Source organism: Artemia sp. Qi Xiang Cuo, chromosome 8, assembly GCF_049724085.1.
Source record: "Artemia sp. Qi Xiang Cuo chromosome 8, ASM4972408v1, whole genome shotgun sequence".
NCBI classification, from domain to species: Eukaryota; Metazoa; Arthropoda; class Branchiopoda; order Anostraca; family Artemiidae; genus Artemia; species Artemia sp. Qi Xiang Cuo.
Genome location: NC_142801.1, coordinates 6,928,939 through 6,955,019, shown reverse-complemented (window position 1 = coordinate 6,955,019; position 26,081 = coordinate 6,928,939). Strand labels below are relative to the sequence as shown.

Sequence of the window (26,081 nt, the reverse complement as noted above, 5' to 3'; positions counted from 1 at the left end):
ACCCAAAGTTCATGCATTTCTAAGACAACAGTTGACACACATGCTGAAGCATTGACATCTTTACTAATAAATACAGCTAATCATGCTATCCTCAGGACAACACCTAAGAAAACATTCCCTAAACAAATTCCTAAAGCATGGTGGACAAATGAGTGCCTAAATAATTGGAGGATAAAAAAGGCAGCTAGGACAGAATTCATAAAAAAACCAACACCTACTACATATTTAAAAAAATTACAAGCAGAATCTAATCTAAAAAGGACTATAATAGATGCTAAATATAAATACTGGAATAATTTTGCAAATAATCTCTCCAGAGAAACAAATGAGCCAATTATACATAAAGTCATAAGCCACATATGTGGGAAAAAGACTTCTCCCAACCCACTCCTGTATGAGCTTATACATAATAATACCCATTATGACAATGATAACGAAAAGGCTAACCTATTTGCAACTCTTTTTGTTAATAAGCTAACATCAAATAATCAAAGCAAGCTGTCCAAAATTCCTATGAACCCTAGTTACCAACCACGCCCAGGATCCGAGTACATAACTAATCCATTTTCAATCCAGGAATTGAATAATGCAATACATCATATTAGGTCCAAAACTAGCAGTAGCTATGACAATATACACCCTACATGGATAAAGAATCTCACACCTTCATACAAACAAGAACTGCTAAACTGTTATAATCACGCTTGGGCATCTTCTAGGTTCCCCAATATATGGAAATGTTCGTCCCTCCTACCAATCCTAAAGAAAAATAAACCAAAAGATAACCCTGAGTCTTATAGGCCCATAATGATTACACCTGTGATGGGGAAAATAATGGAGAAAATGATTTATCACAGACTCCTCTGGTTTGTTGAGAAAAATAACATGATCCCACACACTCAAACTGTATTCAGGAAATACCTCTCCTCAACAGATGCTTTCATTTTGCTAACATATGCAATAAATGAATCTTTCTCAAAAAATAATATCCTAGTGGCAGCTTTCCTAGATTTTGAAGGAGCTTATGACAATGTGAACCACCAAATCCTTTTAAATAAACTTGCAAACCTTGGAGTACCTCCTAAGCTAGTATCCTTTATTAAATCCTTCATAGAAGTGCGAAGTTTCATTGTTTGTGTTCGTTCAGCCTCTTCACCCCAAAAGACAATATCCAAAGGCCTACCTCAGGGAGCAGTCCTCAGTTGCCTCCTTTTTGCCCTATATCTCTGGGACATGAACCTACCCCACACGAATCTACAATATGCTGATGATCTGGTGCTATGGTCATCTGGCAACACCTTTCAGATAGCACAGTCAAATCTGCAAAAGTCACTTTTCCAGTTTGAAAAATTCTCTCAACATTCAGATTTAACCATTCCACCCACCAAGTCAAAAATAATCCAATTTCACCGGAAGCGAAACCATGTTAATACAAAACTAACTCTAAATAAAACAACTATTCCAGAAGATAATAATATTAATTACCTAGGTCTCATGCTTGACCAAAAACTTAATTTCCACCTCCACATTTCAAACACAATAAAAAAAATGTTATAGAAAAGCAAATATACTAAAAAGACTTCTTTCCACACCCTGGGGTTGTAAGGAGAAAACCTTACTCCAGTTCTTTAAATCACATATAAGACCCCATATTGACTATGTGCTCATTGTCTATGTTGCATGTGCAAAGACCCAGATGCAAAAAATTGAAACAACACAAAATGATATAATACGTCTCATATTTGGTCTTAGGAAACCCACAAGCACCAAGTTTCTGCTTATGGAGAGTGGATTAACAACAATAAGGGAGAGACGTAGCTTACTCTTGATAAAACATCTTACAAAAATTGAATCAAATAGATCACACACATTACATAATTGGTTAAGAAATCCAGCCATGTATAGAGGTATTGCAGATGAGTATGCCAATATTCAAAAGAAGTTCCCTGTACCAGCAAAGTCTATTGCACCAACTTTCCCCCAATCCCCTCCATGGAATTGGTCATTTCCCATAATAAATACTGAATTTTCAAAATGGAATAAAGATTTAACCCCCATTGCTTTTGTCCAGAAAAAATTTGCAGAACTTAATACAATTACCTATAAAAATCACCTCCAAATATTTGTTGATGGGTCAAAAATGGATGAGAAGGTTGCAAGTGGTGTTTTCCTTCCTCACCTGAAAATTGCAATGGGCGAGAGATTATTTAATAATTTATCTATAATGTCTGCTGAGTTAAATGCCATAATCATGGCATTAGAACACCTTAAGCAAAACCAACCTTTGATTGAAAATTCGAATAATATTATCATCTATTCCGACTCTTTATCAAGCCTTGAGTTGCTGGCCTCAGCTCCTCAATATAAGTTGGACATTGACACTTATCATTGTCTCAGTATTATTGATAATCTTGCTTCAAGTGGCATAAAAACTTACTTTCAGTACATTCCTAGCCACTCTGGCATAAGTGGTAATCATCAGGTTGATGAAATAGCAAAAAATGCTATAAATATTGACCAGCCAAGTGGGAGACCAATCCCAATTAGAGATATTTACAGATGGAGGCTATCAGATAGTAATTTTAATAAGATTAATCCTATCCCTTCCCCTTTTCCCAATCAGCATCTTTCTAAAATTTATCATAGAATTCGTTATGGAAAAAATGGAATAAATTTTCTTGCATTCTCATATAAGCTTTCTAATTCAAGTGGTTCAATTCCCCTGTCCCCTCTTTGCAGGCATTGTAATATGAATAATGAAACAATTGACCATTGCCTATTTGAATGTAATATGCTGACGTCTGCACAACATACCTTGCTTTGTAAACTGTTAAAATACTTCAAACACCACAAAATCCCACTATCAGCCAAGAGCCTAGTCAACTATACCTGCACACATAGCATAGAAATCGACATCTATCATCTTATATTTGAACTCCTAGAGTCAAAAGATCTGCTGAAAGATATATGAATATATCTAATAAATATGAGGCAATCAAGCCAGTAGCTCTGTAGCCCACAGAGTGAAGCAAAAGGAAAAGGGCTAAATAGTTTTACTGAAAACCCCGCCTGCTGTTAAATAGAAGAAGAAGAAAGCGAGCTGAATGTGTTATGGTCTGACTAGTTGAGATAACAGAACCCTTGCTTACAACTACGCCGTTGCAAACAACCGGACAGACTCGCTGGACAGCTGGACAGACTCCAAAGAAGCCAGCATAGACTGGCTAGCTTGATTTTAGGCTCGAAACCCAGAGCTTTCACCTAGAAAACAAGAGGCAATAAGTTTGGGTTGTGCCACAAGCCTTAACAAGCACAATGTACAGAACTTTTTTTCCAACTTACAGTCAGTTTTGAAGAAAACTCCATTTACAACAAGCAACATATTCAACTGTGATGAAACCTCAGTCACCACTGTTCATGTTCCTCCAAAGGTTTTTGCCAAGAAGGGCAGCAAAATAGTTGGCAAAGAAACCTTAGCTGAGTGTGGCGTGCTTGTGCCTATGGTTGGAACCATCTCTGCCAGTGGACAGTACCTTCCCCCTTACCTTATATTCCCATGCAAGAAATTTCAACCTCACATGCTAACTGGTGCTCCTGCTAACTATGCTGAAGGAACCTTGCCATCCAAATGGGTAAACCAAGAACTGTTTTTGGAATATTGCAAACATTCAAGACTTACTCGCATGCGTCCCCTGAAAACCCAAAGCTTCTGATAATGGACAACCATGAGTCCCACATCTGTTTTGCAGTTGTGCAAGCCATGCTACGTGTACTGAGTGGCAAAGGCAGGAAGAAAGTCTCTAAAAAGATTCCTACTGATACTCCTGTGAAAAAACAGATTGAAGAACAAGAATCCAAAAGAAAAGATAAGAAAGCACAGGGTGACGGAACTAGAGGAAAAGTTGGGACTGTTGGAAGAGCTGGAAAAGCAATACATGAATCTTTTTACTATGTCCCAAGATATACCACCCCTGGTACTTAGTGGGACAAATGGTAAAAGCAGGGATCCCCCCCCCCTTTTTTTCTTCTAGCTATACAAGTAAAATGTGGGAAAATCACAGTTTATGCAGCAGTTCTGGGGATTGCATTTAATCTATAAATCATTTTTCTACTCCAATGTTCACCATACATTTTGGTGGTTTCCCAAAATAAGTCCCTGCATACCTTTACCACTCTCCCCTACCCTTTTTAAGTCAAAATTCATTGGAGGGGAACTAACCCCCCTCACACGCCCACAATTTCCCCAATGACATCCAATTAAAATTTTGAGATACCGATTTTGTTCAGCGTAGTTAAAAAGTCCGGAAATTATGTCTTTGAGGATAACAACCCCCCCCCCGCCCTGGGACATGGGTTGTAAGTTATGCACTGGGGGCATATAAGGTTTTTATAGAAAGGGTGGTCGTATAACTTTCGGAGGGGCTAACTAGATTGGGAATCAGAAATTTCAGTACCCTTTTTAAGATTCAAAATTATCAGAGGGCAGATACTCCCCCCCCCCCCCCACAGCCCGTATTTTCCCAAAATGCATCCGATAGAAATTTTGAGATGGCCATTTGTGTTCGTAAAAACTTCAAAAAAGGCTCATTCGATTGGAAATTTAAAGGGCCTTTTTTTATAGTCAAAATTGATTGGTGGCAACAGCCCCCCCCCCCATACCCATCAATTCCCAAAACACATCTTATCAAAAATTTTAAATAGCCATTTTGTTCAGCATAGTTGAAAGGTCTGGAAATTTTGTCTTTTAGAGTGACATAACCCCTTCAAAGCCCTCAGCGCAAGAGTTCTGCCCCAAGGGCATATAAGGTTTTTATGGAAAGGGTGGTCATATAAACTCCAGAGGGGGCTCATTTGATTAGAAATCAGATTTCCAAATTCCCTTTTTAAGAGTCAAAGTGATCGGGGGCAGCTGCCCACACACACCCCCCCCCCCTTAGTTTTATTTTCCATAAATGCATCAGATAAAAACACAGTTTATAGAATTAGCAGTATGATCATTCCTTATCTCACCCATTATAAAAACCCGGACCGAGGTGCGAGTGCTCCAGAGAACGTTTTTGCAGATATAAACATAAGCGGCATCAGATCTTTTCACGGGTAGACAAGTCAGATTTCTCTTGGACGCGAAACTTGGCTTCAACGTTGGAACACTAATTTTGAAGAAACTAATTTTAAATTAATTTATTCGAATGCACACATGAAAATCGGTAATTGGTAGTGCAATGTTATTATTAGATGTTTTTAGGAATTAAAAATAGGTTTTGAAGTCTCAAGTTGGTTTCAAAGGCATTTTGAGAAAGTTTCTGCCAAAATACGTGTTCCAGGGTAATTGGACCGCTGATGGCAGATCAAATGAGAGGAGCTGTTTGTACGCGCTGATATATATATATATATATATATATATATATATATATATATATATATATATATATATATATATATATATATATATATATATATATATATATATATATATATATATATATATATATATATATATATATATATATATATATATATATATATATATATATATATATATATATATATATATGATAAACAGCTCAAATGAGAGGAGCTGTTTGTACGCGCCGATATAATATATATATATATATATATATATATATATATATATATATATATATATATATATATATATATATATATATATATATATATATATATATATATATATATATATATATATATATATATAACAAACAAAGCAATGAACTTTTAAAAAGGCTTTGATTTAAATAACCATAATACCATAGCAGAAAAACTATGAAATAAATTTCAAGTTGACCTTTAATTGATTGAAAAAATTATGTCTTTCCTCTCCAATAGAACACAGTTTGTTATACACTTAAATGTATTTTCTTGGATAGATGGAAATTTGTTGATAATTTATCTGTCTTAGAGACATGCTTCAAAAATTTAAAAAGTAGCTTAATAGAAGTCCAGGAATAGATATCATATGAAGCTGTTACTGATGATTTAAGTCATCCTTCTAAAGTCAACAATAACAATAAATTTCCTTAAGACTCCTCCTTCTTCTACCTGCACAGTCCTCCCTCCCCCCTGTAATGTCAGATAATACTTTAAAAGTAATGGGTGTTACTATCAAAACTGACCTAAAATGGGATTATTATGTGAATAATATGTTTGAGTAGGAACATGTGCAGTTGTTTTGGGCTCAGGTGGCTTGGTACTGTAGTGAGCAGTTAATATTAAGTGGTAGCATCAGGATGGGGATGTTGCATTGTCAAAAAAGTGACCATGATATTTGGAAAGAGCATAAAATGATAAATCTAATATTTCTTTGGTTTTCCTAAGTTTCCATCAGAAGAGTGGAATGCATAACCCTAAACTGTTATATGTATTCTAATTTTAAACACCACACATGCTATACATGACAAAATAAAGCAAATTGTCAAGACAAAACATGCATATTTCTAGCCAATTTCCTATCCTGGTTTTTAACTAGGATGAACCCCTGTCTTTAATGAGGAAATATTCTTGTTTTTTAATAATAAAATGTCCTTGTTTTATTCTTCTTTACAACTTTTTTCCATTTTGTCCAGCATTGTTACCTCTCCCTATGTTTTATTTGGTTTACTCCCTTTTAAACCTGTAAGTTTTAACTGATTATAGCACTTTTTACTTACCCTTTTGGCATTTTGACTTGCTTTTCCTGACTAGCTGTATTACATTTGCTTTTCTGTAGCCTATTTATTGCCATAAAAGTGCAGATTTAGCCTACTTGAGCTTATGATAGGCATTTTTAACAAATAAATCTTGTCTTGCAATAGTAATGATTACATGTTTAGAGCGCATTAGCCAACAGCTAGGCCCACTCAAAATGAAACACTAAAATGCTAAACACTAGCTTTTAAAAATATTCAAACGCTTACTTAAATCATTCTCAAAAGCCATTTGCTTTAGTTTACTCCCACCCTAATTAGTAAATTTTAATGCTCAAATTAGATATTTCCTATCATTTTTTGTTTCTTGATTATTTTACTCTTCAGTTAAAAGAGATTTAACAGCAAAGATGCTGTTAAACAAAATCATCTGTTAAACAAAGATGCTGTTAAACAAAGATGCTGTTAAACAAAAACATGTATCAACAAAATCAAGAAACAATAACATAGGTATTAGCATAGAATTGTGGCTGTTGAGAAGGAAACATGTTAAGAAAACAATTCTTACTTCATAATGTAGACAATAATTGTGGTTAACACATTTTGACAGCAATTCTACTGCACTTTATCCTTAACTCACTCTAATAAAGAAATATATAGCACAAATTACACATATCCCATGTATTTTATGTCTTGATTTTGTCTCATTTGATTCAATTTACATATACATGTGTAGATACAAGACTGATGCATAACAAAAAGCCTTGGAGTACATTGGGCTATATATTTGTACATTCAGAGAAGTGGCATAGGAGGTAAAATTCATGTAGTAAAAAAACTATATTTTATCTGCATATCAGTGATGATAGTGATGCAAATATGGCCACTTTAGCTAGATTTTGATAATGTGAATTAGTTAAATTGAGATAGCAGAATAGTGAATCCCAGAGAAAGAGACTGAGAAATAAAAACCTCCATGCATAAAGAACAATAAATTTAATAAAGGAACCCACCTGCTCCCCTTTGAAAGAAGATCTTTGGACATTGAAAAGTTAATGGATTAGGTGCCATTTATTAAGTTGTTTGAATATTGCCACGTAAAAAAAAAAAAAACGGTGAAGTTAATAAACAAACACACCTGTGAAGTTTGTTTGTAAACATTGATGTTCCAGAACATTTTTCACATGATCCCGCTTTTTTAAATTTGGCGCCGATAGAGTGAAACCACAGTGCACTATTCGTCCTATACTTGTAAACATGCCGCCAAAACGACTTCGCACGAGTCCGAAAAAAGGAACTGATCAGTGTGCAGCTTGTGGTTGTATATTAGATGAAGAATCAAGTGTGATGAATTTGTCTTGAAATGACTGAGCTGGAGTATACTCTCTTAACAAAGATGACAAGGCGTATTGGATGCAAGTGGCATTGTCCTATGTGTAAAGGTGACAAACAAGCAAGACGAAATGCATTGGATATCCAAAATGCTATTACCAAATCCCTTGAACCGATTTAACCAGCCCTAGCGGTCATTCAGGATCTTGATGTGAAAATTAAAGATGCCGTCAAAATGTCTTTTAGTGAGTTTAAGCATGAAGTGATCAAAGATATGGATCGTAGATTTCAAGCCATTGAGACACAGATAGATACCCTCGAGCAAATGTCTGGCGCCGCCATCGAACAGGACTTGCTGAATAGTCTTGTAGTCTTGCAGGTACAGGCTTTAAAAAGCAATCTTGATAGCCACTTAGAGAACAAAATGAAGCAGTTAATAGTGGAAGATAGACAGACAGACGTAAACTGAACTGTGTTGTGTTTGGAGTGCCAGCAAAACCAGACGACGGACAGTTTCTCCAGCAGTATATGTCCCAAGAGTATAGCCTCCCAAATATATCCGTCATAAATCCCCGTCACTTAGCTAACCCGAATAACCAAACTAGCTCAAACTCACCTATCATTTTTTCCATTGTCAACCTTGAAACAAAGAAACAAATTCTCCAGAATTTGTATGAAAAGAGAGGAACTGGCAGAATTCAGTTCAGAAACAATGTATCCAAAGCAGACCGGACTAAAAGAGCCAAGCTATATGAAGAGATCCAAGCTCGGCGAGCAAATGGAGAGATGGATATTGTGATTTGGGGTGGCAAAATCGTATCAAAAAACTTGCTACCTCCAGCCCCTCCAACTCAGATGGAACTCTAAGTGGGCTGCCAAAACCTGTACATAGTTTCTCTTCTAGTGCATTATTAGATGTAAGTGATACTTTTGCTAGCGGGGAGTCGGATGATAGTTTTTACAGTGCTAGATCTGAACAAACCATTGATTCGCCGAGTTCTGAAAGATCATCAACTCCCTCTGATAGTGGAAGCTATGGGAAGATTAGTGCCCTTAGTGTTATTTTCAGCAATGTTGACTGTCTAACTTCATAGTTTCAAGAAATTAAGTGTATTATTGCATCAGGTGTTTAAAATATTTTCGCGTTATGTGAAGTGAAACCAAAAAGGACTACTGTCCATCTGACAGAACAACAGACAGATAATGGGAAACAAAATATTCAGCAATATATCAAAGCAAGAAAGACGAGGAATCGTCCTCTATATCTAAGAAACTTTCCAGGAAGGAAATATTAATATTGAATCTGAAAATGAGCCTTACCTAGAACAAGCGTGGATATCAATAAACCTACCTGGTGAGCGAATACAGATTGGTACAATTTACAGAAGTCCGAGTTCCCCTAATTTAGAGAGGTCCTTTTTTGAAGTAGTAAAATCAATTGATAGAAAAGTAGCGCTGACAGGAAACCTTCTCATAGTCGGGGATTTTAACCTACCTTCTGTCCAATGGATAGATGGCTGTGGCTATTCTGGACAGAAATCAGTTGTACCATTTCTTGAGTGTCTAGCTAGCTATTCATTTTACCAAGCTGTAAATTTTCCAACTAGGCACCGGGATGGCCACCCCCCATCATTGCTGGACCTTGTAATAGTAAATGGCCATGAAGCGCTCTTAAACGTGGCCCCACTACTGCCCTTCAGTGCAAGCAATCACGCTGCCATATGATGCTCCCTTAGACTGTATCCAGAAAAATCAGTTTTACCAAACATGTGTATAGAGATTACTGTCTGATGAAGCAAGAGTTGGCGGGGCAGGATTGGTCCTTGATCACAGAGAATGATGTTGGTAAATCATGGAATATAATGAAGAAAATACTGCTAGAGGTCTCAGAGAAAAATACTGCAGTAAGATGGGATCGTAAACCCAAAACGCTACCATTTATGACCAAAGAATTAAAGAGAGCAAGAAATAAAAAGAAAAGGTATTGGAGACTATATAAACAGAATATACACCATAAGAACCACTACACAAAATATACCAAGACACGTAATCAAGTCAGAAATCTATCCAGAAAGTTATTTGAACAGCATGAGGAGGCTGTAGGAGCAGCAAGCAAGTTAAATCCAAAACACTTTTAGGATTATGTCTCAGTCCATAAACCTGGTAGACACTCTGTTACGCAACTTAAAGAGAATGACCGTATAATAGATGACCCAATAGAAATTGCCAATGCCGTAAATAGGCAGTTTACATCTGTATTTACTCCACCTGATAATGTCCCGCTTCCAGTCCCCCCCACCTCTACCATCATAACTCCTAAGACTCCCATTACAGTCAATAGGGTAGATGTAGAGGCATGCCTAAAAAAGTTGAATCCAAATAAGTTGGTGGGACCTGATGGTGTACACCCAAGGCTTCTTAAAGAATTGCATGTTGAACTATCAGGCCTGCTCACTCACCTTTTTCAGAAATCCCTTGATGAAAAGTGTATCTTGCAGGATTGGTGCACAGCCCACATAACCCCCATACATAAGGGTAGCAGCAAAGAGGACGCAAGCAATTACCGGCCAATCAGTGTCACCTCTGCAGTCAGGAAGCTACTAGAAGTGATTGTTAACACTGCAATCCTGAAACACTTGACAACCAATAAACTATTCTCATCATGTCAGCATGGCTTTAGGTCTGGTTGGTTGGTTGAAACAAACTTGATTGATTCTTATAATTATATCACCAATCTTCTAGACCAGGGGTTCCCAGTTGACATCATACTACACAATTTGGCAAAGGCGTTTGACAAAGTCTGCCATAAAAGACTTCAAATCAAGCTCGAAGGTATTGGGGTGAGTGGTGGTGTGGTTGAGTGGGTGATGCAGTTCTTAACAGATAGGAAACAGACGGTTAAAGTATTTGGCAAGGATGGAAGGACATTTTTCTCCGAGGTGGCTGCTGTTGGAAGTGGTGTCCCCCAGGGCACAGTTTTGGGTCTGACTTTATTCAATATATACATACATATGATGTGCCAAAAATCCTTAATAGCAAAGTAAGCCTCTATGGCTAAAAACTTATTGGTTGTGCAGACACAGCAGAGAATATCAATCTAACTGGACCTTAATGCATTTACTCACTGGACTAATATTTGGAGGCTTGAATTCAACGCATCAAAATGCAAGACTCTCCACCTTGGGAAGAAAAACCCACACACTCAGTACCAAATGAATTGTAGGGATGGGTCCCAAAATGCCATTTCCAGCAGCCACACAGAGAGAGATCTTGGTGTCCTGGTAGACGATGAATTGAAATTTCATATTCATGCACAAGCAACTATTGGGAAGGCTAATCAGACTCTTGGCTTAATCAAAAGAACGTTCACTAGCAGATCTCCAACTGTTGTGACCAAGCTATACAAGAGTCTAGTTTGACCAAGGCTAGAGTTTGGAATGTGTATTGCATGCCAAATCAATATGACAGACCAAGGAGCTCTAGAATCAGTCCAGAGGAGGGCAACAAAATGTGTTAGAGACCTCTATGATGTCCCTTATCCATCCCGTCTCTGTAAGCTTAGAATACCATCTCTTACATATCATCGCAAACGAGGCAATGTGATAACAGCATACAAGCTTCTAAATGCTGAGGATACCATTCCTGGCCTTTTCCAACCAGACAATTGAAATAGAACTTGTGGTCATTCTCAAAAGCTTTTCCGGAAATGAGCCAACACCAGACTAAGGAACAAGTTCTTCTCAAATAGAGTTGTCAGCTTGTGGAACTCTCTTAGTGAAAAAACAGTAACCTCTACCAGCGTGTATATGTTCAAGTCATCAGTGGATAGGGAGTGGCTCAACAAACAGTGGTGCACCATTTGGGACGCCACAAATGATGATCAAGTATCATCACTGAAGCTGGTGGACACAGGATTCGTTCTATCACTAGCAAGTGCGATTTAAGGTAATTTAAGGTAAGTAAGAATTATTTTCCTAACATGTTTCCTTCTCAACAGCCCTGTTTCTAGGCTTAAACCCAACAATTATATATTTGGAGAGTATTAGTCTACATTGGAGGGTACATAGGCCTAGCCCAAATTATGTATTTCCCATGCATTGTTTTTTTTATTAGCCTAGTCTAAATTACTCTTTTATTCAAATAGACTTGACTGCAAAGAAGCAACATTAATGAGTGTAAGTCTGGGAGCAGTCCAGCACAAAAGAAAACATGCTAAGAAAAGAATTCTTACTTTATAATAGGCAGAATAATCCTAGTTAGCATATTTTGCAGAGAGAACCTTTAAATTTACTTCTTTCACTGTTGTACAATTTTTTCAACAAAATTCTGAAAAATAAACATGTATTTGACTGCATTTTCCATTTTCAAATAATCAAAATTCCTAATTAGACACCATCAATCCAATCCACCAAAAATATATTTATAGACAAAAATTGATAATTTAGGTTAAGTAAGGTTAGTTAGATGGCACTTGGGTGTTTGCTTATGAAGGATTTTCATAAAGGGAATAGACACAACTATTTAAAAAATATGATAAAAAAAAACCGGAAATACAAGGAAAGAAGTGAAGATAAAGGTTCCCCCCCTGCAAAATATGTTAGCTAGGATTATTCTGTAAATTATGAAGTAAGAATTGTTTTTCTTAACATGTTTACTGGTAAAATTATAGTTTAGCATAGTTTAGCTACTTATTAGTTAATACATAGTTAAGTACATAGTTATACATAGTTAATACATTAGTTAATACATAGTTAAGCTACTATAGTATAGTTTAGCTACTTATTGCTATCATCAAAAGGGGCTGGGGTAGGAATACAAAACTTTCATGGATGGGTCTAAAGACTAAAGTATATCCTGGGGAGGTACTTTGAAGTACCTACCTCCACTCCTTCTGTCTCTTGAGGGCCCTGACTTTTTTAAAAAAGAATTTCTATGAAAGTGAAACCTTGCAAAATAGATCATCTGCTTAAATTAAGTAAAAGAAAACTGTTTTAGCTGCACAACTTTGCTTAGTCCAGTTTGAGAGGTTTCAAAAATTTGTAGACACATTTCCTACATTTTGAAAAAACCATTGATAAGACTTAAAAATGCTACTCAAATAACAGGAATTGCATTTTAGGAACTAAAATCAGAGAAAAAGAAACTGATAACTGAAAAGTTAGGTAAAATATTGTTTTGTCAAAATTTTGGTAAATTGCTAGGTGGCCCTATAATTTAGCTAGGATGAAAGTGAAAACATCATTGGATGCTTTTTTATACTCTTTCATAATTCAATAATTGCTTCTGGGGCAAATTGCATCTTGAAGCCTTCAAGGGGCCCCAAAGGTATTTTATTTTTGTAACCACAAAAAGAAATTATTAACACTAGTTAAGTTATTGAAAAGTGGTTGAAGACATATCACAAATGAGTTATGCAAGTAATATATTCCAAAATACTTATTTATAACAATTCAAACCTCATTTATTAGGTAACTCAAATACAAAACCATTTTCCTACCATTTCAAGTTTTTCAAATGCTGTTGACAAAAATAGTGCTGAATTTTGCAATTTGAAACTTTGATATCAACAATTCAGGACATATTTTTGCACATTAGGGAGGTAGGAGGGGGGGGGGGTAAATTCCATGATAAATTTGCAGTGGGTTGTATAATTTAGCTAGGATGAAAGTGAAAACATCATTTGATGCTTTTATTATGCTCTTTTATTATTCATATTAAATACATTCGGGACTCCTTTAAGGGCTCAAGATGCAATTAACCCCAGAAGCAATTTTTGAATTATGAAATAGCATAAAAAAGGCATCAAATGTTGTTTTCACTTTCATCCTACCTAAATTATAGGGCCAGCTAGAAATTTACTGAAATTCCAATAGGTAACCTGTAAAGCATTCAAATTTCTTAAGACTTAGAAATCAGAAGAGGGTTAACATAGAAGCTTGGTGATACCTTTCTGCAGTATGTTTTTGGTCCTGGATTCATTACTGAAAATTTCATTTTCCTATCCTAACCCCTTTTCAAGATAGCAAAAAGTAGCTAAACTAAAATTTTACCTATTTCCTTATGTAATGGACTGCTCCAATACATAGGCTATGCCCATTATTAAAATCAAGCAATATAAAAATGCATGGGAAATATATAATTTGAACTATACATTTGCACACTAGAGAGTGAGAGGGGGGTAGAGTAAAGTGAAATACTTTTATGAATTATTTGGCTACATAAGTTCACTGAATTAGGATTTTTTTGCAGTTGGTTTTAGAATTTTGAAGTATTTTGTTTTGAGTAGGCCTAACTGTAAACTAGGATAAAATTCTACTTAAACTACTTTGGGCTATCTTGGATAGGATTTAGGTTAGGAAAATGAAACTTTCAGAAATGGCTCTACAGGCTAAATTTTATTTCTGATGTAAATTACCTTAAATCGCACTTGCTAGCGATATGGACGAGTCCAGTGTACGCCAGTTAGTGATGATAGGGCCGCGGGACATCAGCTTCATCCCATTGCGTGAGCCATAGTTTGGTTTCCCATTCCTTATCAAGATTGGCTTTGAAACTGTCAATAGATGGTGAACTCACTGTTGTTTCGCTCAGATTGTTCCAGAGCCTTATGATGCGGTAGGAGAAAAAATGGTTCCTCTTCCTTGTATTAGCACACTTCCGAAAAAGCTTCGCTGAATGACCCCTGGTTCTTGACAACTGGGCAGGCTGAAAGAGGTCCTTGTCGTCAGACTTGAGCAGTTTGTAGGTCATTATCATATCACCTCTTCGCTGACGGTATGTCAGAGTTGGTAGCTTGAGGCTCTGCAGTCGGCATTCATACTCTTTGTCTCTGAGCCCCTTTACGCATTTTGACGCCCGTCTTTGGACAGACTTGAGAGCCCTAAATGGGAGGTAAGTTTAAACTTTACCCCCATCCCCTAATATGCAAATATATACCCTGAATTGGTATATATAGGGGTGGAGGTGAAACTCATTTCCAACAAAAATGATTAATATATTTGGAAAGAGCATAAAAAAGGCATCAAGCAGTATGTTTACTTTATTTGTGAATCAATATTATGATTTGGAAAAAATTTACCAAAGTATGTCCTGGGAAGGTATTTTGAAGTAACTATCTCCACTCCTTCTCCCTCTAGAGGGTCCTGAAATTTGCCTGCATGACAGGTCTATATATATTGAAAGTTTGACAGAACAACATTTTACCTGAATTTTCAGTTATCAGTTTCTTTTTCTCTGGTTTTAGTTCTGAAAATGCAAATCTGATAATTTGAGTAGAATTTTAGGTAAATATTTACCAAATCACATTATTGAGTTACAATTAAAGTGAATATACCACTTGATGCCTTTTTTATGCTCTTTAAGAATATAATAATCATTTTTGTTGGAAATGAATTTTATCCCCCACCCCTATATATAGGCCTACCCATTCAGGGTATATATTTGCACATTAAGTGGGTGGGGGGAGAGTTACTTACCTCTCATTTACATCAGAAAAAAAAATTATCTCTACCCCTCTAATGTGCAAATATATACCCTGAATTGGTATATATAGGGGTGGGGGCTAAAATTCATTTCAACCCTATATATAGGCCCCGCCCCTATATATGCCAATTCAGGTTTAGGTTAGGTATATATAGGGGTGCAGCTGAAATTCATTTCTGATAGAAATAATTATTATATTTGTAATCAGCATAAAAAAGGCATTGAATGGTGTATTCACTTTATTCTTAACTCAATAGCCTAATATGATTTGCTAGAACTTTACACACTTTAGTCATAACTCAATAATATGATTTGGTAAATATTTACCAAATTTTAAGACATATCAATATTTTTTTCAAAATTCAGGAAATGTATTTGCATAAGCCTATCTTAAAAACCTTACAAATTGGGATTGAGCACAGTTGTGAAGCTGTAAACAATTTTGTTGTGCTTCACTTAAGCATAAGATATATTTTGTAAGGTTTTACTTTATAACACACAGATTTTTCAAGGTCATTCCAGATCAGGACCCTCTACAGGGAGGAGTGGAAGTAGGTAGGCTACTCCAAAATATCTTCCCATGACATAATTTAGCCTGTTAGAACCATCCCTAAAAGTTTCATTTTCCTAACCTAACCCCTTTCCAATATACCCAAAAGTAGAATTTTACCATAAACTAGTACTGTTAGCCTAACAGCAACAGGCTATGTGCGCCCTTGAATCATCTCTGCCATTAGGCTAATCTTAAATTAGAAATGATGTTGGCTTTGATGAAAAATTATTTTACAAGCCTCACTTTTGGCAAGGAATCTCTCTTCATGAAGCACACAAATTGCATTTAGTATCAGCAGAATTGACTCAATTAGATTCCAAAATGTGAATGCCATTTTGGAACTTTTAAAGTCTCGTGTTTCTTCTATTGTGTCATCAGTTTCGATTTAAACTGTTGAATGATAATAGATGGCAATTTAAATAATCCGACAAAAAACCCTATGAATTTCATTTTTATATAAATCTGCAGCTCTATGTAATAAGCTGTAATGTTGCAAACCTTATAGAATTATAACTGAGATCCAACTATTATTTCCAGTTTATTTAGACATGTTGGATAGTTCAATGGAAACTTCATTGACTCTCAGACAGTTTACTTTTTAAATCTTTTAAGGTTCCATAACACTTCATAATACGTTCGAGATTAGCATTTTTCCAAATGTACTACTCCTGAAGCCAGAGAGTATGAGAAACTATAAAAAAAAATAGTGTAAAAAAAATCACCAACGCCATCTAGTGTCTGGCGAAATTTTACATTTTTTTTTAAACTCATAATGTTGATATTTCAGAAACTGAGATCAGACGCTAATTACAACACAGTTTTTGTAAATAATAGGAAAATCAACAGAATTCATAAAAAAATGTATGAAATATCTAGCTTTTCGTATAAGTTGAATGAATATCCTAATGATTACGAGTTTCATCTCTGTTCTCCCTCATTAAGAGGAATATATATATATATATATATATATATATATATATATATATATATATATATATATATATATATATATATATATATATATATATATATATATATATATATATATATATATATATATATATATATATATATATATATATATATATATATATATATATATATATATATATATATATATATATATATATATATATATATATATATATATATATATGTGTATATATATATGTTTGTATATATATATATATATATATATATATATATATATATATATATATATATATATATATATATATATATATATATATATATATATATATATATATATATATATATATATATATATATATTATGCAATTTTAATACATCTTTCCGTGTCGGATAAACTTTTTTTTTGAGGGGGGGGGGGGTTCTAACCCCTTAATCCCCGTTTCTGGATACGGTCTTGCAATCTTTAATACAATTCTCTTCAAGCTCTCTTCGAGTAAATCTCTTATAATGCGTTCTTTAGGGAATTAAATAAAAAAAACAAGTTTTTTAGCTGAAAGTAAGGAGCGACATTAAAACTTAAAACGAACAGAAATTATTCCGTATATGAAAGGGACTGTCCCCTCCTCAACGCCTCGCTATTTACGCTAAAGTTTTCATTGTTTAAGAAAAAATAGAGTTGTGAGAAAGTCAGACTTTAGCGTAAAGAGCGAGGCGCTGAGGAGGGGACAACCCCTTTAATATACGGAATAATTTCTGTTCGTTTTAAGTTTTAATGTTGCTCCATACTTTCAGTTAAAAAAACTTCTTTTTTTTTTAATTCAATTTTTGAACGTTTTTGAATTAATGCAGGTTTTGATTCTGGCTCACTGTACATGAAAAAAAAAAATGTGCAGATTAATTTTACTTTTATTTGGTTAAATGGCTTTCTCGAAACTTGTTGAATTTTATTTACGAACGTTTTTATTAGTAATAAATATACGTAACTTACGAACTAACTTACGTATCGTGCTTGTATATTCATATATTTTTAATACGTATAGTAGGGGGTTTGCCCCCTAGTCAATACCTTGCTCTTTAATCTAAAGTTAGAATTTTGTACTAATTCTTTAAAAATGACCTCTTAATCACAAAGGCCATTAATTAGAATAAATATCTCTTATGAAAGTACTAAAAAATCTTTGGCTTAAAGATTGAGGTATTGACTAGGGGGTGAACCCAATCATATAGCTAATATTTTCTGTTCGTTTTAAGTTTTGATGTTGCTGCTTACTTTCAGTTGAAAAACCTGTTTTTTTTATTTTTAACTTCTGATTTTTTTTGCGCCCCCTTCATAGCAATGTCCCTTCCCCCATGAAAACTTCCTTCATGGAAAGATCCTTCCAAATAACCTCCGACCCACCCCCAACTACCAGAAAAAATTCCCCCTGAAAACGTCTGTATACTTCCCAATAACCAATTCTATATATTAACATTGGGTAAAGTTCATAACTTTCAGCCCTCCCCCGGGGGTTTTGGGGGATTAAGTCATCCTAAAAGATATGGTTATCACATTTTCGACCATGCTGAACAAAATGGCTATCTCAAGATTTTGATCGGGTGACTTTGGGAAAAAAATGAGCGTGGGAGGGGGCCTAGTTGCCCTCCATCTTTTTGGCACTAGAACTTTTAATTTCCGTTCCAATGAGCCTTCCTACGACATTCTAGGACCACTGGGTCAATACGATTACCCCTGGGAAAAAGAAAAAAAAACAAATAAACACGCATTCGTGATCTTTCTTCTGGCAAAAAATGGAAAATTCCACATTTATGTAGATAGGAGCTTGAAACCTCTACAGTAGGGTTTTCTGATACACTGAATATGATGGTGTGATTTTCATTAAGGTTCCATAACTTTAGGGGGTCTTTTCCCCTTTTTTCAAAAATAAGCCCAATTTTTCCAGGCGTGTGGCTTTTTGTGGGTAAGATTAATCTTGACGAAACTTATACGTTTGAAATCAAAATTAAAATCTAATTCTTTTTTTTCATCTATTTGTATTGAAATTCCATTTTTTAGACTTTCGGTTACCATTGAGCCGGGTCGCTCCTTACTTACAGTTTGTTACCACGAACTGTTTGATTTTCTGTAAGAGTAAGAATTTTCAAAAATAGACATTCTCCATGGAGCAGAATTCCACAGAAGTAACTTCAACTTTCCATTCCATCATAGAGGAAGTGAGATATTGGGCTAAATATTCCCTCGGAGTTATTTTTCTAGTATGATTTAAGAAAGGATCAAAAATTCAACTAAAACAATTCTTGTTTCAAATGGAAATAAGGACAATTTTCCGGGCAGAATTGTCTGTTCACCATTTTCACCAAGGAAAAAATTATCTGAGGGAATTTTGGGGCGGAGAGGTTTTTATATTTAAGAATTTTTCATGGCGTTGGAGGAAATTTTATACAGAGTGAAAGAGCGTTCCTTGGCATTATTTGAAAAACGATTGGAAATTGAATCAAAGAAATAACAAACTAATTTTTACAACTGAACGTCAAGCACCATCAAAACTTAAATCAACAAAAATTATTATTTATATTCAAATTCATTTAATTCAAAAACAAGACATGGCTCTCATGGGCAAAGCCCAAATATGATGTCTCTTAGTCGTAATTAGCAAAATAAAGTTGTCTGAGATAAAACAACTAAAGGATAAAAACACTTGAGATTGAGAATAAAATTGTCTGATAAAACTTCGTCAGGATAAAATAAACTAAACAATAAAAACACTAGAGATCATTGTAATATTTCACAAAGCTTGGCACAAAGCTTTTACTTACAGTTTATATAATATACCAGTAAGTTTACCGCAGATGATTTCTGGATCTTCATTCTCGGTGCGAACAAAAAGCTCCTCCCACTTATTTCTGCACTTATTGTCCACTTATTGGTTGATCCGGCCAAGTGGTTTTGTCAGTACTTGTTTCGTAGGTGATTATTCTTTGTCTACCCGTGAAAAGATCTAATGCCGCTTATGTTTATATCTGCAAAAACGTTTCTCTGGAGCACTCGCACCTCAGTCCGGGTTTTTATAATGGGTGAGATAGAGAAAGATCATACTGGACAATTATATAAACTGTGCTTTTACTGTAGTGACTGGGGTTAGTGTTACAGTGGACTGGGGTTAGTTTCGGAACCTTCACAGCCACTTCCCTGAAGGGACGAGATCTTATAGGGACAAAAGGTGGGGGAAGGAAGAAATCGGTAGATGGGATGTTGAAGGAGGGAGGAGCCAAATCTTTTGCATAATTTTTCTCGGCGGGAAGAAAGGGATTCAAGTTTAAATTTCTTGAGGTAAAAGGAGTAAGGTAGAGTGGAACCGCCATAAATGATTTGCAGTGATCTCTTCTGAACTCGTACTATTTTATCAGTTTCATCCTGGGTAAGGGCAAAGTGCCAAACCGGACAAGCATATTCAACTAAGGGGCGGATGAAGTGTAAAATATTACTTTCAGCTTGTCCTTAGGAACTCGAAATTTTTTCAGTGTTTTTAGCATTTGTATTGCGCCGTTAGCTTTTTTTACAATTGTCTATGTATTCTCCCACCGTGAGAGGTCAGAAGAAATCACCACACCAAGTAAAGATATTTTATGGCTTATTAGCTCGGAAGCGACAGGAGGTTCGATAGACGGTTGAGTATTCTGAAGAAAAGGAAATGTCGTGACCGAGCATTTGTCTTTATTAACGACCATGTTTAGTTCAGCCGCCTCTGAGGTAACTTGGTCGATGAAGCCAGCAGCATTGCTCTTCGAATCCTTAGATACGATTTCCGTTAAGGACAAGTCGTCAACGTATTTCCATCTGTCCTCCAGCTCAGCAACAATTTCATTTATCATGAGGAGGAAGCCCACAGTTCCTTGTGGAATTCCACAAAAAACTGGCAGAGAAGTGGAAAATTGGTCTTTATACTTCACAGTTTGCTCTCTATTTGCTAAGAAGCTCTTTATGATTTTAATAATAAGCTGGGTATTTTTTTCCGCCATTTTTTCTAAAAGGATTTTGTGATCAACAAGGTCAAATGCTTTTCTGAAATCAATTGCAATTAAATTTATCCATTTTCCAGGTTCATCCAGTTGTTTTAAAATAAAATCAATTAAATTAACGAGGTAATAAACTGTCGAACATTAGGGATGTTACCACATTGCTTTCGATCAGTGCCTTTCAGAAGATATTTTTTCAGCCTTGCTGCAACACAGCTTCCGTATGTTCTGATAAAGACTGACGTAACTGTGATCGGCCAGACACCAGAGAAATCATTAGCTGCTCCTTTCTATGGAAAGGGGGTAATAAATCCCTTATTCCGTTTATTTGGAAAATATCCTGTTTTTGTTATATTATTGAAAATTATCTGAAGGGGAAATGATAATTCTTTAGCAAATGCTTTAATGAGAGCAACTGGAATGTCAAAAGGGGCAATGGAAGTTCTTTTTAGCGAAGAGAGTTTACGGATTACAATTGCCAAGGAAATATCAGCAATTAAATTATCATCTGAAGGAGTAGTTAAATTTACTGGAGGATCCTCGGGTGGAAGAGGGGGGTAAGACTGCATAATTGAAGCAAAATGAGCATTTAAATCATTCACAACTTTCTCTAGAGGCTCCTCCTTCATGAAGTCAACTGATTGAGAACTTTTGCCAGTCAGACTTTTTACTTTACTGAAAAACTGCGACGGTTTGGACTCCAAAAGTTGGTCAACTTCATTTCCATAGTAGTTTGCTTGTGCCTTTTTGATTTTCCATTTTATTTGGTTGGCCAACTGTTTTGCTTGGTTCACTTGACCTTTTCGTATTAGGTGCAATTTATGTATTATCAGTTGCTTTATTTTTTAATTTACGTATGGTTTATCACTAGAACAGAATTTAGTCTTACGTTCAGGAAAGCACTCGAGAAATTTTGAATTTACTTTATTATGGAATTCTTCTACTTGGGAATCCAAGTCTTTAGCTGAAGACACCGCGACCCAGCTTTCTCCCGTTATCCAGTCACCGAATTGCGGCAGACCATGGTCAGTGATCGGCTTTGAAGTAACTTCGGTTACTGAATATTTAATTTTTACTTTTTCCAAGGGGTTCCACTGTAACATATAATGATAACTTCCACCAAGTGGTGCTAGTTTACTTGGATTCTGGTAATATTCCGAGATTTGTCAGGATTACATCTAGAGAAGTATTCCCCTTAGTTGTTGGGAAATCGACTAGAGTTTTAAGGTTAAGTGACCTTGCCAGCGATTTGCTATCGAGTTTGTTAGCATCTCCTAGCATTACTACTCCAAAATATGGGTGAGTTCTCTGAACGTAATCTGTCGATTCCTGCAGCTTCTCACAAAAAGCTTTTCTTGCTGCAGCTGGCTGACCAGGTGAATAATAGAAAACGCACACTGCTACAGCAGAGCGGCCTAGGGAGTCGCTTAGGTTGGGCTTTGACCCAAATAATTTCCTCATTATCTTCAAGAAAAGGTATATTTAAAAGTTGAGGTATAAAATCTTTGTGCACGAGGGTCATAATTCCTCCTCCTTTTTTCCCAAGAGGATGGTCATCAGGCCGAAGTTTTACAAAAGAATAAAAGTTAGGAACCCTCTAGAAATTAAGATCTTGCCGGTGGACCTCGGAAACATAGATAACGGAAGAGCCAAGCATTTGAGCCGTAGTCTGAAGTTCAGTAAGTTTCTCTAAATTTAAACTTTCGGCATTGCTTAAAAGGAAAGAAGGAAATATATAACGTTTGTCGTGAAACGTTATATGAGGAGGAACCACCCTTTCCTTAATTTCTACTGCCCTTTCCTCAATACCTTGCTTTTACAAAGAACTTAAGACCTTAACCCTAACTCTTCAAGAACAACTTCTGAAAGATGACAAGCCCAATGATCCAATTGTTCCTAAGACACCAAAATCAAATTTGTGCAAATTGTTATAAGATCCATTAACTAAGCCGCTGGAGATGACACGGGTATGACACGGGTATAGTTTCCCATACTCTTTGCTTGAAAGCTTATAGACAAGTAAAAATGCGAGCCTTGTTAATGAAAAAATTGAAAAACTTTTCTATACATGCTTCCTGTTTCGTCACATTTGCTCATGTCAATTTTTTCCCTGATAGTTAAGGTGTTTTTACTTCCTAAAATATATCAGAAAATTAGACTTAGTGCTATAATGATATTTGTACGGTTGTCGCTTGGTCATGGAATTTGGTAGAGGGGGATCGGCTACAGGAATTATTTGATTGTTTTAATTTTTATTTCCAGTAAATAATTGAAACTCCGATTCTCTTATTTGTCATTGAAATACCTAATAAGCACTGTTTTTGGCGGGCCCAAAAACTGCACGCCGCTCCGCCGGTAAGATGGCGGAGCGACTTACGACCTTATCAGCGGCGCGCCACCGGTAAGATGGCGGCGGCGCACCGCCAGCGCGATCAATGTTGACCGCAAACATTAATGTTTTCATCAGTCTTTTTCAAATCATAGCCTAAATTTACAACAGATTCGAGCCTATTCATGAGTTCAAAACTTCCCAAGTCGCTGGTTGGAAACTGGTCTTCTTCGTTATTCATTAAGAGAAGTAGAAATCAGGTAGAAACTAAATGGCTGTGGCGTTTCAGAATACTTGCATAATAGTTGAATTATCTATTAGCTATGTATTCTTAGCACAAATAATTATCAAAATTAGTAGTTTTTTTTCATCGCGAATTACTGCATACAAAACTTCAAATACCATATCACAAAATTCGTCAGTTATCTGGGTAAAAACTTTGAATATAAGTTTGAACTTAGAAGCTTAATTTTTTCATAATGCCCTTTGCTTCTATCTGTTTTGTCACCTTTAAAACATTTGAAATGGGTGACTTTGATATTGATTGTTTTTTTAAGGCTGAACTGATGCTTTTTTTATTGCTTTTGGCTGCTCTTTTGGATATTATTCATTTTTTCTTTTGGGGATTCATTCCAAATTATAAACTCATAAATACCTAATATCAGCTAAACTATAAACTGCATCTAAAAGGAATAAATTTATCAAATTGAAAAATACATGATGGACACTTCAAATACAATGAAACAAAAAACACTTAATGGTTTATTCGGTATGAATAAAAATGAAGTGCCAGCTATTTTCTTAGGTAAAAAATGAAAAGGTCATCCGTTTTAAATGTAATTAAATGAAATAATATGCAGACTGAAGTAGTTCCAGGAAGATGTTGAGATTTTCTTCCTAGTTCGTCACTTTTAATCCAAGCAAAATCTTAGGAGACTTGGAATCAGTTATTGAGTTTAAGCTTTGATTTCCAAATGCTCACAAAAATTACCAAGTTTAAGAAAGTCGCAAAAATAAGTCACCTGTAGTCAAAATACTCAAAGACTCGTCTATGATCCCCACCCAGGCTCAAAGCTTCTTCTATAATCATTTAAATGGGTATTTCCAAAGAGTGTCTTTTTAAAATAGCTTTTAAGCGTAGTTAGGGGTATTTATCCTTTTTTGCTTTTCTTCAAAGCTTTAAACAAAGTGTTATAATATTATAAATGCTACATTGGTTATGTTTGTGCATATTTTTGGTAATCATTTGTGGGGTGATCAAATTTTTTAAACCACTGTAGATACGTAACAACGTTGTAACATCTAGTGCCCTGAGGTCATAAGCCTGTCAAAGACTCCTCCTTGAACCTCCAAAATTGAAAGCTTTTATTATGACCTGGCCTTTTAATGTAAATTGGGCACTGGACCCAGGGCGCCATTGTCATTCGAGCGTAACGTTAGGTGGGGATGTCGATATCGCTTTCGTCACACTAATTGGTTTTAGTGTGAATCTGCCTGGTACTTACGAATGGATGTTTTCAAAGTAAACTCGTTTCATCAATAAGAAAAAAACGGGTTGAACGCATGTGTCCCTTTGCTTTTGGACGATTAAACTATTCAAGTGCTGTTTCAAGTATAACTCACGAAAATATTGTAAATTTCTGTCAACTTTTCAATTTCTTGGCATCCCTGCTTTCAATAAAAAAAAAAAAAAAATCAAGGTACTATTACTTAAATGCAATAAATCCCTGTGCCCCCCCCCCTCTGGATACCATCTTGATAGGATACCGTCTCTGCTTTAAATAAAAATAAATAATTAACTTATTGGCATCCCTGCTTTCAAAAAAAAAAATCGAGGTACTATCATTTAAATTTAATAGCTCCCTACCCCCCCCCCCCGCTCTGGATACCACCTTGATAGGATGCCGTCTCTGCTTTAAATAAAAAAATCGAGATATTATCATTTAAATGTAATACCTCCCTACCCCCCCCCCCCCCTCTGGATACCACCTTGATAGGATACCGTCTCAGCTTTACATTAAAAAAAATAATTTACTTAATAATTAACTAGGTCACTATATGGTTAAAAAAAACACGCAAAATAACGTTAAACAGCTTAGTGTTCCTTGAAAAAAAAATTTGGGGTATGAGTAAAGGGATACAGACAAAATTATTGGAAAACTGAGCCATAGATTCGCCGTGGCATTCAATAAGATCCAAAGAATCTAGTTAAAAGGGAGCACACACAAAATCCAAATTAGGCCAGTAGCCTATGAGAAATCGCAAAATACCCAAGACAATGAACAAGTCCCAATGCCCTGGATCTATCGAAATATTTCAATGGTTTCTCAGGGAATTTGATATAATTTTCTTCCGTCTCCACTTTAAATGAAAAAAATAATCATCTTTTTGGCATCCCTGCTTTCAATAAAAAAAAATGAGGTATTATCATTTAAAAATGACAATTCTTTCATGAATCATATTTTTTATTCCCCAACCTTGTACATAGCTTAGTCTATAGCTAAATTTTGTCTCAATAGATTTTTTTTGGGGGGGGGAGGAGGGGTTAAAAAAATTTCAGAAAGAAGAATGTATTTTCTTTAATCTATCATGCGGTCAACAATTAAATATTAAACAATAAGAAAATCTTATCTAAAAACAGCAAAAGAAGAAAAAACTCTGCAAACTTACAATTCAGCTGTAGAAACAATCTGTCAGCTATCAATTTCAAAATCCAACTGAAGGCTGAAGCTGTATAGTAGCGAATGAGTTCTATAATTCTATTCAACTTGAAAATAACATTCTTGACTACGAA

General features: G+C 35.4%; 1 protein-coding gene across 2 annotated transcripts in view; it reads right to left on the bottom strand.

The window, feature by feature from the left end:
* Window positions 1-16,372, bottom strand: part of LOC148949102 (WD repeat-containing protein 48-like) — a 30,288-nt gene extending 13,916 nt beyond the window's left edge. The window contains exon 1 of one of the 2 annotated variants that reach the window (XM_089093170.1): window positions 16,255-16,372. The gene's annotated coding sequence lies outside the window, so the exon portion shown is untranslated. Of the gene's footprint in view, window positions 1-16,128 lie in introns of both variants that reach the window. The other variant, XM_089093171.1, reaches the window with a different exon arrangement.
* Window positions 16,373-26,081: the final 9,709 nt, after the last annotated feature.